General features: G+C 33.1%; 1 long non-coding RNA gene across 1 annotated transcript; it reads left to right on the forward strand.

The window, feature by feature from the left end:
• Positions 1-7869: 7869 nt before the first annotated feature.
• LOC108446093 lies at positions 7870-15801 on the forward strand. Its single transcript, XR_001861195.1, has 3 exons — positions 7870-8139; positions 12709-13024; positions 15100-15801. It is a non-coding gene; the product is annotated as an uncharacterized LOC108446093 (long non-coding RNA).
• Positions 15802-16156: the final 355 nt, after the last annotated feature.

Here is a 16156-nt window from a genome sequence, read left to right on the forward strand (position 1 = left end):
CTGCCCCCAGGGTATTTATTGCCCTGTGGTCTCCTGTCCCAAAATATGTTCCTACAGTGTAAAGTTAGAAACAGCTGTGAAACAAGGTTCATCCATTGTTTTTTTTTTTTGGTTTGTTTTCCTGGTCATATCAAGTATATTATTTAGTTGGAACTGAGGAGATATACTCGTTTGATTCATCTGGGTAGTATGTTGAGTTGCTTTCACTCTGTATCTGGTGCCTAATTACTCATAAATATCACTGGTAAATAATATTATTACTAGTTGAGATGAATCTCACTACCACTGTCAATAAACATACATATCTTTAAATAAAATGGTAGAGAATAGATGCATAAATTAGCTTAAAATGACACTTTTTAGGAGAATATGTTTATGACACAAATACATATGTAAATAAATAACAAGCTGGAAACAGTAGAACTCATATAAGTACTAAAAGATGGTGGTAATGACTGTACACCTCCTCAAGACCCATCTTAGCCAGTGCCTTGTGGATATCACAGAAAGCAGTTCTCTGTGATGAAGGATGCTTTTTCAAACTGTATTACTCACCAGTCCTTATGGAGATGGACAAAGTCCCAGATCTCCACTAATGAGGGCTTAGCTATTCACCTTGTATGTTCACAATAATATTGTGGATATTAAGTTCAGGTGTCAGATGACTAGGTTTCCCTACTGCTTAGAATCACTCCTTCTTACTTTTCAGTATTTAAATTTGTTCAAACACCTAACTTATAAATGCTCTTATTCTTACTGAAAATATTTTCTATTTTCACATTACCTTTTCAGTAATAATGGGAAGAAAGATAGTCATAATACTTAATAATCTACCTGGAAATGCATGTATGTATATGAAATTTTGCTGTATTTTTTTCCTACTTACAACCAATATTTCTTCATACAGGAGACATCTCACAGTGTCTTTACTATGGAGGCTTGGAAATTTTATTTCACAATGAAAACTTAATTATGAGTCCCTATTGTAAATAGGAGGTTTCTCAGCTTATTTAATAATGTTGCTATTCATTTATTTATTTAATTGCAATATAGAAAACCATTTCATAAATAAAGTGATTTAAAGTGATTTAAATTGGTTTTGTAACCATATCAAATTACAGACAGGTTTTTTACGGGTTGTAAAAAATATATTGTTGCAGGGGTAAATTTCTCATTTCTGTTAAAAAGTTGTAGAAATACCATGAACGGAGGAAATGAGATCGAGTCTCTTTACAGCTGAGTTGCACAACAACATTGCAACATTGTCTGTGGGTTGAATATACTGCAATGAGTTTCTGTAGCAAAGATGTCTTCCTGGCTGCTCCCATGCAGATTTTCCTTTCAGAATTCTTTTACTTTTTATAAAATTCATACAGGTTGAAAAATTCAAAAATTCATTCATAGGTTGAAAAATGATTTTTTTTTAATTAACATGTTTTTCCTTCCTTATGAATTATTAGTCAACATCTGTGAAAGTAGTTCTTATCTTTCTTGTGTTTACTTTCCAAGAGCCATATGTATCTATTTGCATATATATATCTATCTATATTTAATCAGAGATGCTGTTTTTCTGTTGTTGTTTTGGTTTGGTTTGGTTTTTTGGTAGAAATATTGCATAAGTAGAACCACGTGAACCGATGATCAGATCAGACATCAAGTAAAATCTGTCTAGACACAGACACTGTGTAGCTTATTTACATAACAGAAAGAATTTCAATGCTGACATAAATCATGTTTATGTTTCTTTAACTGTAACATTACTGGTTATGTGGCACATGTCTCTGCTCTCTGGGATATTGACATTTATTGGTGGACTGACCCTAAATAGTAACTCCCCAAGTTGTTTTTTGAAGTTGATGATGTAAGAAATAAACTTACAAATTAGGACTCTCTTGGTGGGGCCTGAACTCAGCTGATGATACAGTAGTATCCAATAACAGCATTATGGACTGTAATAAATTGCTTAGAGTATTAACAGTGACAAACATGAATAGTAATTAGCAGTTAGCATTTGCAGTAGATATTGCATCCATGTGACACTTCAGGGACTTTAAAAGTCAATCTGTATTTCACACTAGATGAATTATATTTTTATTTCAGGCAATGACATTATTATGCCTGCAGGCATTCATCAATCATCCTCTGACCTAAAAGTCATGGATCACTGCTATTAGGATTTTATTAAATTGATAAAGAGAAACCCTGAACTTTGAAGGAGATGACATTTTACATGGAGAAAGATAACACAATAAAGCAAAACGTTGTTGTCATCAACAATAAATGAACAGTGACTATATATTTGAAACAAAAAATCCAATAAAAGGCAAAACTGATGTAATACAGACTACTGACTGCTTTTTCTTATTTGTTTTAATTTAATTTTCCTTAGTTAAGACAACGCTTTCAAGGATTTTAGCATCTCACCCAGGATGTTTAAACCATCTATTCTTGTTTATCTTTTATTACAAGTGAACTAGCAGTATCTCTTCATGCAATTAAAAGCAATAGCAACTCCATTAATTTTGTTACATTTTACAATAAATGTTTACATTTTTTGCTAGCTAACTAAATGGTTATAAACTAAGTTACAAATACGTTAATAACCTATTATTTGATTAATTTTCAGCTCAAAAAAGTGTTTTGATAAAATGTGCACCTAAGCAAGGTTTGTAGTACTAAGGTTCTATTGCGTTTTCTATTTAAAAGAATTAATTAATATTCTCTTATTGTATAACACAGAGTAATTAATTTGTATGAGAGAATAAACTTGAAATTTCTTCCTCCTCTTTTCTTACACCCTAACTATCCAATAAGGAAAAAACCCAGGTATTTTAAAAGGCTGCTTCAGAAGGATTGGAATGAGCCATCAAAACAAGATCAGTGAGGTACAGTGAAAGAAGGCAGAGAAGGTAACACGTTTTCTGCTCTTTTGATTTAAGAAGTCTCTCCCTGATTTCAATGAGGTCAAAACCGTAAGAAGGATGTCATTAAAAAGCAAGTGAATAAATATAAAGCTATTTTTCCTGCAATCTATATTAAATTTTCTCTATTTTATTAAACTCATCACTTTTTTTTCTTAACTAGGCTTTCCTTTGAAATTCTGTATTTATTCTATTCCTCTGTTTTACCAAGAGTCGTACCATTCTTTGAATTCTTGGTTGTGACATGATAAATTTTTCTTATTCTCTGCTTTCTCTGAGGTATCTGAGTGGATGGAAAGCAGTCATGAGAAGTAAATGAAAGCATGATGGAAAGAAGAATTAAAAAAGGACCTGGAGAGCACGTATCCCTATTGTTTTGAGCAGAAGTACAATATATCAATGAAAAGAGTCAAATGTGTTTTGCTATTAATATTAGCACAGTCTCCTTCTTCTATGGCCTTTCCATTAAAAAAAAAAAAAAAGATTTATGGAAAATACTGTTACGTGCTATTAAAACGGCCATATGGCTTTCACTATAAAATAACTTTGCATTTAGGAGAAATTTTCAATTTTTAATACTAATTCACTCCAGTTATCTTTAAATCTTTTGTTTCCTAAAATGTATCACTTCAGCTGTGTACTCAATTGTGAAGCTGGTGCATCACTAAATGCTCAATAGCCATGGAATATTTCACAACAGAACTGTTTTTACAACAGTAGTTCTTAATGGGATTCTGCTCATGTAGGAATAGATGTCTACCACATGAACATCTTCATGCGAACCAGTCACTCTCAGCTCCCTCTGTAAATGCCACAGAAAAATTTCTTGGACATGATCCCAAAAACATCTAAAGTAGGTCAGAGAATCCATGTCCTTATATCCTTATTTCTATGTACTGACTAGAAATGGACCCTGAAATAACTAACTTAAATATTTATATCTATGTTTATTTCGATGGATCCCACATTGACCTTATTCTTTGCTGGCCCCCTTCGGCTGTACTAACAGAAGTAGACAGTCTTCAGAAGGAAAATATCATTTATTTCATTAGCCTAAAACAGTTAAAGGAAGTAGCCAATTCTGCACTGACTATGAACACTTGAATTCTGAAAAAGTGATTTCTTTTAAAGGGGTTACATTCACTGATGACTGTCTTGAGGATAAACAGCACTTTTTCTAAGACTCTGGGGAAATGAAGTTGGATTGGAGGTTGACAGAATGTTTAATTTAAAAAAAATGTCAAAATAGTCTCCCAGAATTCTATTTTAATTTTTTTCTGATATTTTTAGGAGAACTAAAAAAGTCAAAGTTTTGCAGAATAAAGGGTTCTGTAAATATGTGTGATATGCAAACATATCACATACAGCTCAATATGTTTTCAAGCAAAAGATAGAGCTGCATTTCTATTTTATAGAATTTGACATAAATATGATCAGAGGAAGAAAGATTAACTTTGAATATCAAAAAAAAACCCCTGCTAAACAAAGCAAAACAAAACAAATAACCCCCTCCCTCAGGATGGTAAGAACTCCAAAATAACTATACAAAGGATTTGACATAAATCATCAGTTTGCAGCATCTGCTGTGATAGCTGGAAACCCACATAAAATGAACAGCAGGAAGCTAGCAGTGCTTGATTCTTGGCCAGTTAGCCTTGGATATTAAATGATCAGGAGTGTCTCCATGTTGCAAAACTCTGGGGTCATCACTTGCCGTTGCACAGGTGTGTGTTCGAGCACTGAATTGTCCATAACGAGGTTGAAGTTTGGTGTGTTTAGACCTTAGAAAGCATTTTTGCCTATTCTTAAGAAAATGGTTTGATCTGAGTATTCATGGGTGGAAATGGTAACTACTGAAAATGAAACACTACAGGATTACACCAACTGAAAGAAGAAGGCAGAAAGAATTCTTGCATCTTTTTCAGGTTAATAATGTTGACATTACATATTTTAGTAACATAAAGGTGGTTTATGAGATTTTATGCAACAGGGGTGATTTACAAAAGATGCAAAAAAATGTGAAAATAAATATTTATTTTTCACATTTTTATCATCCCCAGAGCCCATACTCCCTTTTTTTCTTTCTCAAAGTTAAAAATCTGTTGTAGTTCTGTATAGTTTATGTGATCACATATTTCAAAGAGGTATACAGCTATAATAATGCTAATACAAGCAGAGATAAATGTAATAGGAACAAAAAAAGAAAGAAACAAAAATCAGAAAATGTACTATGCTATACATATGATTATCCATACGGAGTATCATTATTTTGATAATATAATCTATAATATATCTATTATGTATGAGATATCAATTGCATTTTTGAATCATGCTATATTTTCAGTATAAATACATATTTCATTAAGTAGTAGTAGTTGCTGTTGTTGAAAGTGACCCATTAATGTAATAATTTGCAAATATTTGGGGTTTGGCTGATTTTGAGGAAAATGCTTTGGATTTGTATGTTTTGGTTTTAAACCACTGGTAACTATGAAAAAGGTTGTAAAAAGTTTGTGAGGTTTTGGGGTTTGGTTTTCTTTTTTTTTTTTTAGAATTTAAGCAGCAGAGAAAAATTTTAGATGAGCCTTCTGTTTACATCGTAAAAGTGATCAAAATGATGAGACACAAAAGAGAGATAATTTCAGCATGCTTCATGCCTCTTTGTCAAATAATGTCCCTCTTGTAAAATTAAGGTGAATTTAATTCTAATATATATCATAAAAAGGAGATTCTAGGGAGTCTCAATCAAACCACATCTTGTTTTAGCACTCTGTTCAAGATGATTAAATTTTCCATTTTCTGTTCTTGATGGGAGTTGAAAAGGGGAGTTATTTTTATTCCTAGTTGTCTCCCCTGCTCATAAAATTATAGATTGCAGATTTTCAAAGAAAGTAAAAAGTCAACTCCCAGATGCACTCACTTCCCAGAAAAGAAAAAAAAAGTTATTAAAAATGTCAGTGCTGCCTTCTTTCAATTGTAATGATCCAGAGGAAAGAAAAAGAAGTGGTCTAAGATCAGCAGAAATTCTGCTAGGACAATTCTTATAATATGTTAGAGTGAAAAATCTATTGATACACAGCAAAAACTAATGCAAAAAAAATTATATGGAGAAAAAGGCATTTTGGGAGCTTCTCTAGGCTAAAACTGGCAGTTGAGGACACTGGCAAATCTTTCACAGTGAGTATAAAGACATATTTCAGATCATAATACTGACATCTGTAACAGGCTATAATAGTTAAAAAGCTTAGATAACACTCAGTATTTAATTCCCATTACAGAAGTTTTGGGAAAGAAGAAACTTCTGGCCTTTTCTTGGCAATGATGTTGCCAACCAGTCGAAACAAGCTAAACAGTGTAAGTCTGACACTCGTATGAGTTTGTATATCTGAGGGAAGGAGGACAAGAAGACTGGTCATGACTTTATTTCTGAGTACCCTTATTATATGAAAATCTGTCAATTTAAAATTTTAAGTATCTTTATATGGCAAAGGTGCCATTTCTTCTTCTCTCATTGTACTTCAGTATATATTCATGAGGGCATGAGACATTGTAGAATTTGCCATGACGGGTTTTTTCTGTCTGCGTTCTTTAACCTTATTTAAGATGCTGATATAAGTAATTATATAAATTCAGTAGAAATTAAGAACAAGAAAAAGAAAGCAAGAAAAACTATTTACTTCTTTATTTCATTTTTAGAAATGTAGTATCTAGAAAGTTGATACATTATATGAAATCAATAGATAGCTGGATAGCTAAAAAATTTGGGTCAAACATGAATGAAATTCAGAATTTTCTGAATGAGGTTTGGGATAAAACGGGAAAATATTTTATAATCAATACTGAATGGTACAGTTTGCCTATGCAAAAAAATATTTTAAAAGGACAGAAATAAAGAAGAAAGTATTTTATACTTATAGGAAAAATAGCTGGAAATACTAGGTTTAGGGTGATTGGTATTTAGGGTTTTTCCCCAAATAATAAACAAACAAACAAAACTACACAAGCAAAAAATGTCAACAAAAAGACAACCCAGAAATATTAAAAACATCTTAATTTCAAAAGCAATATGCAGTAACACATTTCACTGATTGGAATTCTACAAATGCTTGCTTTACTAATTGTGCACTTTCATTTTTTTTGCCAGTAGCAGATGCAATTAAACAAACTGTGACTTCAGCTCATTATTATGACATTGGATAGTAGCAGATTCAATTCCAATGCAGCCATTTTTTTTCATATTTGTGGCGTTTCACTGCTTGTCTGAAATTAGTAGTACTGAATAATTTCCAAGTTTTAAAATAACTGTGTTCTGTTTCATTTTCCACATAATTATGTTGACTTAACTTTTGATTACCAAACTTCATTGAATAAATAATTATCTGCCTAACTAGATTGAGACAGAATTTAATATTAAACTCTAAGGACTCAAGTCTTCATAGAAAATCAATTCAATTCAAGATTCTAAATGAGTTTTGATATTAAATATTGGGGTTTTTCACACCTTGGGCTATATTCTTAATCACATGTAACATTCACAATATCCAAGTAAAATATATGAATCTTAGGACAGTTTCTCATTGTGAATATGTAGTGGTGTTTAATGGACTAGAATTAGGTAGAAGTGCTTACAATTTGTTTCCAGGAACTTCTGAACTGCCTCTCGCTCTTTTGTTGTTGTTGGTTGGTTAGGGTGGTTGTTTGGGGGTTTTTATTCTTCATTCTGATGAAATTTTAATTTATTGCACTTATTAAACAAAATTATTTGGTCTCAGTTTAGCTGTCTGAAACGTGTTTGTTTCTGACAACCATCAAATTATTTCAATGATCTACATCTATATATGAGGAGATTTAGACATTGTGAGTTGTGACTCAGTCCATCCTAAAATAAACCTCTAAGGCAGATGGATTGATTTGCATTTTAAGGTACCTATCACTCTGCAGCAAAGCCAGGCAGAAAATAGCTGCTTCCAGAAAACAGTTTGTCATTTAACGGCACTGTAATAGAAATCATGCTCTCTCCCTTTATCTTCTATAACAAAATCAAATGTTCCACAAATATTTTTGCTAATATAGAAGATGTTCACATATTATGGAAAAAAGAGCATGAAAGATTCTAGAATATGATTACACTGATGTCTAGAGACCAAGAAAACTACTTCACCTGAACACTGTTAACATATGTGGCATTACTGAGTTTAAAGATTCCTTGCTGCTCCAGGTAAGCCACCAGAAATCTGGCTTATATTGGATTTCTTGTTTCTAATAGCTTTCAGTGGTACATTTTGTTACTTTATCAGTTAGGAGTTAATTAATTCTTTGAAACTACAGGGTTAACAAAGAGTATAATTCTGTTTTGTGAATAGGAATATTATATTAATCAGATTTATCCCATTGCACATGAAAAATATGAGATAAGTCTATGTGAACAGAATAGGGATAGAACTGCAAAAGAGAGGCTAAAAAAGGCAACTTAATATCCCTCTCTGTCAATGGCAAAAATTATTTTATTACTTTACCACAAGTTTAGAAATAGCAGCCAGCTAAGGGAACTATTAGCATACAGCCTCAGGTTCCCACAGTTGATCAGTGGGCCACTTAAGTGTTTGGCTGGTTTTTTCCTCTCTGATTTTCTCTTTCTATTGCTTTCAATTGATATTATTGCTCTTCCTCATGGCCAGAATCACGTCTCTGACCTGTAAAACATTAATTAAAACCAATGGTCTTCTTTCTTACTGAAGGGTATATTATCTCTTTGATTCACACATATTAGCTCTATTAATTAACAGCAAATATTATGGGCGAGAGTGTATATTATACGATACTTATAAAATAACAGTGTTGTCAAAATTAAACTAAGCTTGAATTTCCTGATAAGGCAAGAGGAAAGATGCTATTTATTTTTTAACAAGACTCAGGAGAAGTTATATGCATTTTATAGGGTAACTGGGCACACAAAAGTTATTGCAGTTTAAATACATATATATATATATAACATATATATATATTCCAATTTTATTTGCCTCTCCAATTATACATCACTCAAATACTTTCAGGGGTGATTGATTTTGAGCAGCATAGGACTCAGTGTTTGCAGACTTTTAAATTATTGTAGAAGAAAGTTGTAACATAAATTTGCTTTTTAATATTAAAATCACATAATTTTTCTAATAATGAAATCACATTTTTGGACCCCTCAAAGAGAAAAGTAGGAGACTTCTGTGTACACAGCTGTATCACAGGAAATGCAAACATATTTTCATTTTATCTTGGGAGGTTGTTTGTTAGTGGCTTGCAATATATTTATGGTGACCATATTCTTACTTTGAAAAAAGTTTTCAGAGCAAATTGAGTCAACTTGTAAAATTCTGTCACTTATGGAATCCATTTACTTGTTTTTTAAACTAATAAAATGCCTTTATCTAAATAATTGGAATGAGGATAAAATGGTTAGCATGCTTAGCATTCATGGTGATGGACATTGTCACCTTTATCACTGTGGAAGCATCTAGATCAGAGTTGAGCTAAAAAAGTAAAGTGCTATGTGTTGTTTATACATAAAATCCCATCCTAGGGCATTCAGCAGGGAGGAGCTTCCTGTGTTCATAGGCTGTTAAGTAACCACTGAATAAAATGAGATAGAATGCAAAGAAGCAAGAATCACAACCAAGGCTACCCTCCCTTACAGCATTAAGATCTTCTTTCTTACCAGTATCCACAAATCCTGAATGCTTTACTGCAGTCTGTCTTGGCTCCAGCAGGTTCATAGGTCAATGTTTGTTTCTGAAACTTCATTCCACATCTAAGAGTGTTATAACTATGAAGCATTCAACTTACTACAAAATTCAAAGTCATAGATTCAGGAGACTGGATGTGTAGTCCTGAGACAGATGCTAAAAGCCATGCAGGAGATGGAGCTCTGGTCAGAGCACTAGTTGTTAGAAATCCCAAAGTTTACATCTATTGACAGATTTCACAGAATCTTTTAGGTTGGAAAAGACCTGCAAGATAATCAAGTCCAACCTTTGATCAACCTCCACCTTGTCAACTAGACCATAACACTAAGTGCCATATCCAGATGTCCAGTAATTTCTTAAACACCTCAAGGGATGCTGACTCCAACACATCCAATGACTGACAACGTTGTCCTGTCTTTCCCTTCTTTCAGAAAATGCACTGTGTGAAACTAGGAACAAAAGTTGACCTTGGAAATCCCTCTTCAAGAGCTTCACTCCTAAATTTTGAGTTCAAAATTGCCAACTACTCTTTGATACTTCTAACATTTTCAAATTCAAGTTCATCAAAGGCAAAAAAAAAATACCTTAAGACTGCAAATAATTAGCAAATAAGCACTTTCCAAAATACATGTTGGGGGAAAAAAAAAGAAATAGTGTTCTCAATCATGTCTGAGTGAGCACAAGGTTACCTCAGCAGACTATAGATGTTATGAAAATTGAAAAAGATCTTAACATGGATATTGATATTCTTAGAGATAGAGATATAGATAGCAATAGAGACAAAACTTAGTTTTATATAGTTGAATTTCAAACTGCATTTATTTACCAAACTTGAATTTTAATTTAGTCAAAACAAAAGGGTACATGACTGGATAAAATTTCAATAATGAGCCTGCTGTCTGTAAAAATATTAGAGCTTTTGCAACTCTTTCTGCACTCAGTAATAAGTGTAGATGTATTATAGCTTGAACTATAAATAGTTACAGGCAATCAGACATTAGCAAGGCACTTGACATTGCTAACTATTCAAAAATATTGACATTTTATTACTGTGAAAGAAAATCAGGAGTCAAGTGAGAGACTGGTGCTATTCTGATGATATTGTGAAGGATAGGACAGGTAACAGTTTGAGTAAAGTGTTTCTAAAGCTCACCTCATTAATATATTAAAATATTTCGCATTAAACATCAAAACATTACACTTTCTAAGACATTTAGTTGTGACTGTAATTATAGTGATTGTTTTCTTTTTTTTTAGAATTAGTTTTTGAAGACTAATAGCTTGACTAAATCAATCTGCAGTATAACTGTTCCAATTTTTCTGTATCACAATAAGGCATAAGCTTTGATAATTTTTCTTAATTTCTTCTTTTTTTTTAACATTTAAAGTATTTTTAATTAGCAGTTGTTCATGCTACTGTCTCTATTTTCATATGAGTTCTGTTTTAAGAGATGAAATGCAGACTCTATCAATGTAAAATTTGAGTTCCTTACTGGCTTTTTCACAAGCCAGTAAGCAACTCAATTTATGAGACACCTAGAACACTTAATTAAAACATCTAGCCTCTGTCTTATGTTGAAATTTTAGAGATTTAATCTTCGTAAAGTTTATCCACCACACAGAAGAGGGAAGTGCCTTTGAATGTCTCCAGAAAAGAAAAAAAAGAAAAAAAAGAAAAAAAAATCACGTTTGTTTTAACACAGCATCTAGTATGTTTGCTTAAATTTAGCAGATTAGGTGCCTGAGGGAGGGTGGGGGGGGATAAAAAGTTTGATAATTTTGTGCAAACAGTATTGACAATAAGGTTTCAACTGTGTTGAGTTTGGAAGTCTATGATGCCTGTGAAATTTTTGCTAGCCTACACTATTGGAATTACCAAGGCTTTAAACAAGATTGTCCTAAAATAAAAGAGAATCTTAGCATAAATTTCACTGTATTATAGATCAGACTGCTATTATGTCTTATTTAGACCTAGCTAAACAAATCCATTCATGTATTTGAATTTTCATTAGCCAAAATTAAATGCACTCAAACCTGAAGGAAAGGTGAAAAACATCACAAAAATTGAGCCACTTAAAATCATTTGAAGCAATTAAATATGAGTAATGTTTAAAACAAACCCATTGTGCTTTGAACCTGATTCTGGTCTGATCAACTGCTATGTAAAAAATTTGTGTGCACTTTAATTTTGTTTAGTTACGTTGATTGTGGCATTATATCTTCAGGTTCCAACATCTCACAGGTTGCAGTTGGCAGTGTTTCTTGATTACTAGCCGAAGGATAAAGTCATTTACTAAGGTTGACAAAAAAGCTGTCAAAGCCATACTCTACAACTTAATGCTTGTTAGTTTGCCTGTTTGTTTTTATCCTGTGTCTGCAGGTGACTACAACACTACTAACACTCAAGGACTTTCCTATTTCTTCTCCAGCACTAATAATGTAATCCCAATTATTTGGGTTTTCATGTTAGGAAATAAAATTATAAACTTATATCATTTTCTTCTGGCCATGTTTAAGCTGAGATAGGGTTAATCTTCTTAGTAGTCAGTACAGTAGTGTACAGTTTTGGATTCAGTATGAGAATAATGTTGATAATACACCCATGTTTTGGTTTTTGCTAAACTGTGCTTACCCTAAGTCATGGAATTTTCCGGTTCCCATACTCTGCCAGTGAGCAAAGCCACAAAGAGCTTTGGTGGGGAGCATGGCGAGAAAAGCTGACCTGAACTGGCCAAAGTTCAGGTCATACCAGAATGTCATGTTGGGTCTCTAAACTGTGGAGAGTTGGCTGGCAGCTGCCAATTGCTTGGAGACTGGCAGAGTATTGGTGGTGAGCAATTGTTTTGTGCATCACTTGGTTTTCTCAGGTTTTTTTCCTCTCTGACTCCTATTATTGCTGTTATTGTTATTGTTGTTATTAGTTGTAGTAATAATAATAAATAATAATGATAAATATCGTTGTAGTATTATTTTAATTTATTTAAATTATTAAAGTGTCCTATCTGAACCCATGAGTCTTACCTTTTTCCTATTATCCTTCTCTACACCACCAGGGGAAGAACGGAAGAGGAGTGAGAGAACAACTGAGTACTGGTTAGTTAACAGCTGGGTTTAAGCCTTGACAGTCCTGGTTGTCCCTCTTTTCCACCTCACTTGAGTCAGGGCCCTCTAGAACTGGTCATAGGATTCTCCACTTCTTTCTCGTAGAAACAGATTAAAATTCATTCCCATAGGATCAGGAGCAAAATCAGCCCTTCCAATCTGTCTGGGAAACTGACCACTGGAGACTGGAGCAGCAACTTTCCTGGAAGAACACCCATCTGCAATTGTTTTCCTTTGCTATTCAAGTCCTTGTGCCTCTAGGTCAAGGTAGGTTTCCCATCTCTCCTCCCAAGGTCCTCTCTGTGATCCTGCAGGTAAAAGCACAGGACACCTCATGGTGTGTGCTTCCTATATCCTCTTTCTCAAGCAAGAGAAAGAGGATAGCTCTCTGGTAGCTGAGATGCTGGTCCATACAGGTGGGGAGTAGGATCTATCCTCTGCAAATTGCTGGGCCAGTTTCTCCATATCCATAGAGAGGATAGTTTTCTTTCCTCTTTTACATAAATTGGGAATGTTTGCTTTACAAATGTAAAGTTTACCCAGTTAAGAGATTAAACAAGTGTTAAAAGGACACAAGCCCTTGACAACAGGAAATACCAACAAGATGATTGAAATATGTGAAACATAAGGGTCTTCTTCATAACAAGAATAAGGGAATCATTAGAGAATGACACACATGGATACTCAGGATTCAGTCAGGGATACATTCAAAAGAAATACTCTTTGTTTCAAAGGACAAACATGACAAAAACTTAAATATCCATGACAAATTTAGTTGTTGAATGAAAAACTTTAGCAATAGGTAATTTTTCTTCTACTCCTTCGACAAGGGAAAATCTTGATGACAGTCATAAAGACGATCAAGATGACATCCTCCTCTCTGTTGTAAGTAGTTTTATCTAACAGAACAAAATGTTGCATAGAGAAGAGTTAAAAAAATATGGTCTTTAGTTCCAAGCAGACAAGTGCAAGCTTTTCTAAGCAGTACAGAGTATGCATCTGAATTTATTCATCAGTTCCTACTTTCGTTTAGGTGTTTTATGTCTATCTAGCTCACTTTTGAAAGCTTATTATGGCTGGAACTTTCTTCTAAACTGTTTGGGAGTTGAGTATTAATTATGATTTTTGGCAGATGTGTATATATCTACCAGAAGTTATGTGGATTTCTTGTAAAGACTTCCACCAGGTGTGGGATGACTGTCACTCAAATCCCTCTCAACCAGTTTTAGGTTTTAGAGGAGTACAATAAGTGGTGCAAACAGGTTTTTTTACAATAAATTTTCAAGCAGTCCTTCTAATCTTTTTTTGTGTTTTTTTGCCCCTACTTCCTCATTATCTTCATATTTATTGTTGTAAATGGTAAAAAAAGACACCACAGCGTAAGACTACTTTTTAGAAAATATTACAGCAAAAGATCCCCTCATGGTGGATTGTCTGCTGTCTAAGTTTCCGTGAACCTGTGAAATATTTTCTTTTGAAAGCAATAAGAATATTGTTTAATTCCAATTCAAATCATGCTAACTGAACCTTTTTAATTTTTAATTTAGTTATAAGATGTGCCACAGCTAGACACCACAGCATAAGACCACTTTTTAGAAAATATTACAGCAAAAGATCCCCTCATGGTGGATTGTCTGCTGTCTAAGTTTCCGTGAACCTGTGAAATATTTTCTTTTGAAAGCAATAAGAATATTGTTTAATTCCAATTCAAATCATGCTAACTGAACCTTTTTAATTTTTAATTTAGTTATAAGATGTGCCACAGCTAGTGTAGTTTCCTTGGAAACTAATGGATCCAGAAAAAAAAATGTACAAGACTTTATTTTATACACAAAAGATTCTGGGTTTTGCTTACTGATTAATTCTGCGGGCCACTGAAAATGCTTTCAAAGAATTTTATCTTTAAGAAATACTTGAGAAAAAATTTCTCAGACTTTAGTCTTAATACAAAGATGTGAAAGTGTTTATGGAACATTTTTAATCTAACAGTATACCTGCTGATGTAAGTACAAAGAAATTCACAGAAACCTTAACCCTAACCACGCAGAAATGAAAAAATATGTACTAAAACAAGGAAACAAAAAAATTCAGATGGTAAGAAGAAACACTTTTGTTTACTGTGGTACAAATATTCAGAAATATGTATGTATATGGAGATATTTTCAACTACTGCAATTTCTATCTTTTGAGATATTTTGCCAGTATGTGGAAATTGTCCAATGCTAATTTTTTCTGTTTGAAGTAGCTTTAGATAATTTGCTTGTATATTTTTAAAAATATTTCAAAATTATACAGTAAGTGAAATTTTTCACTTAGTGCCTCATATCAAACTCTATTTTCAGCTTCCACAGCCCTCAATATGATTTGTCTGAAGTTTCAGTGGCAGCTTCTCACACCACAGACACAGTGAGAATGGAACAGACATGAGTATTGAGAAGGCGAACACTTGGGTCTGCATGGGCAGGTGCAGCTTGACATGCGTTTGCAGTGCTCACGATCCAGTCTGGCAGGGCATATGCTGGCCATGACTCAGGAGCCATGTGGCTGCATGAGCACTGAGCCTCCTGAGAGGTGGGATTCAGTTTTTGGGACAAACTAGACTGTGAAAATAGTGCTGTGAATTTTCTGGATTGGTACTGGCATATACAGCCACTTCATATGGCAAGCAAAAGAGATGTTGTTTGCTTATACTCCTCTGTTTAAATGTGTATTATTCTTGTTCTGTGGTGATATTTTATATCCCTTCATATTTGTGTATTGACTGAACTTCTGTATTTTGTGATTGTCAGGACTCTTGCTATCTAAATGAGGTTAAATTGCAATTAAACACATAGAAAATCCAGAACAGAGGTGGTGTTGAGAACTATCAATGAGCTGAGGAGGTCATCACACAATTTATTTCTGAACAATCTTTTGTTTTATATGCTTATAAATACAGCCATCCAACTCACAGAAAATACATGGTTTAAAAGTTTTAAGGCTTTTCCAGCGAAGAAAAGAAAAGAAAAGAAAAGAAAAGAAAAGAAAAGAAAAGAAAAGAAAAGAAAAGAAAAGAAAAGAAAAGAAAAGAAAAGAAAAGAAAAGAAAAGAAAAGAAAAGAAAAGAAAAGAAAAGAAAAGAAAAGAAAAGAAAAGAAAAGAAAAGAAAAGAAAAGAAAAGAAAAGAAAAGAAAAGAAAAGAAAAGAAAAGAAAAGAAAAGAAAAGAAAAGAAAAGAAAAGAAAAGAAAAGAAAAGAAAAGAAAAGAAAAGAAAAAGAAAAGAAAAGAAAGCCAGCAAATTCACTGATGTTCTTTATTCGAATTTCCTGATTTTGCAACTACATGTATAACAGTGCATTGTCAATGTAACATATAAATGTCAATGGTTTAATTGCATTTAGATGGATCCTTATCACCTAAT

Source organism: Corvus brachyrhynchos, unplaced genomic scaffold (assembly GCF_000691975.1).
Source record: "Corvus brachyrhynchos isolate BGI_N302 unplaced genomic scaffold, ASM69197v1 scaffold71, whole genome shotgun sequence".
NCBI classification, from domain to species: domain Eukaryota; kingdom Metazoa; phylum Chordata; class Aves; order Passeriformes; family Corvidae; genus Corvus; species Corvus brachyrhynchos.